This window comes from Geospiza fortis, unplaced genomic scaffold (assembly GCF_000277835.1).
Source record: "Geospiza fortis unplaced genomic scaffold, GeoFor_1.0 scaffold40, whole genome shotgun sequence".
NCBI lineage: Eukaryota > Metazoa > Chordata > Aves > Passeriformes > Thraupidae > Geospiza > Geospiza fortis.
This window is the reverse complement of record NW_005054297.1, coordinates 16,404,178-16,405,303: the sequence shown is the minus strand read 5'-3', so window position 1 is coordinate 16,405,303 and position 1,126 is coordinate 16,404,178.

The following is a 1,126-nucleotide window of genomic DNA, read 5'->3' as shown; positions in this document are numbered from 1 at the left end:
CCCAGGGCCGGCGGCGGTGCCTCCTGGGAGTGGTAGTTTTCCACTCAGAGCACGGCCCCGCCCCATGACAGGACTCGGGCGCATCCAGCGCTGTTGTGCGGCCGGCGGGGAATCGCGGAGCGTGTTTTTCTTACGAAATAAAATAGAATATGACGATGAACTCTGTAAATGCTTTTGCCTGATTGGAAGACAAGTAAAATCATGTCGAAATCCTAAGCGTGGACGAGGATTAGCTCTTGCCCTCGTTTGGAGCAGTGTCTGCTACTCTGTTCCTGTCAGCTTTCAGCGTGTTTGGCTTCTTAACTTGTGGCATGAAGTTTACATATCTAGGTTCTTTATACTTTCCTTTGGGGGGGGGGGGGAAATATAAATAGAGGGTTTGGCATTTAAAAACCGATAATTGTGTGTAAAAAGCCTGCGTGTTGTGCTTGGCATTTAACTGAAGTTAAAGAGAATCACAGAATATGCTGAGTAGGAAGCGACTCTTTAAGATCCGGCTCTGGCCCTGCACAGGATACCCCAAGAGTCACACCATGTGCCCGAGAATGTTTTCCAAACGCTTCTTGAGCTCTGTCAGGCTTGGTGCTGTGACCACTTCCCTGGGGAGCCTGTTCCAACCACCTCTGGATAAAACACTTTTCCGAATATCCAACCTAAACCTGCAGCTTCAGGCCCCGTCAGTGTCACCACAGGGGCGGGATCAGTGCCTGGCCTTCCTCTTCCCCTCACAAGGAAGCTGTTAGGCCTTCAGGAGACTGGGCTTGGATAACACGCTCAGGATTTCTATTTCAGTGAAGCTAACATCGTATATATGACTTTCATTTGGGTGGGGATGGCCCCTTGTCAAAAACCCCAGCATTTTCAGCATTTCCATTGCACTGAGTTTCTAAAGCAAAACCATTTAGCATTCACATAGGCCTCATAATTGATCATGTTAGAGAAGCATGCTACTGGTACAACATGGAAAGTAGTTACTCTTCATCTCTCCCACATTAGGACTTACACTAATTTATTTTGCTAAAGAAAAAAAAAGATACACTAATGCTTTTCAGTGATCTATTAATCTGTGTGTAATCTAGAAAAGGAACTAAATAATTGGAAAAGCATTAAAATAAAGATGTGTCAA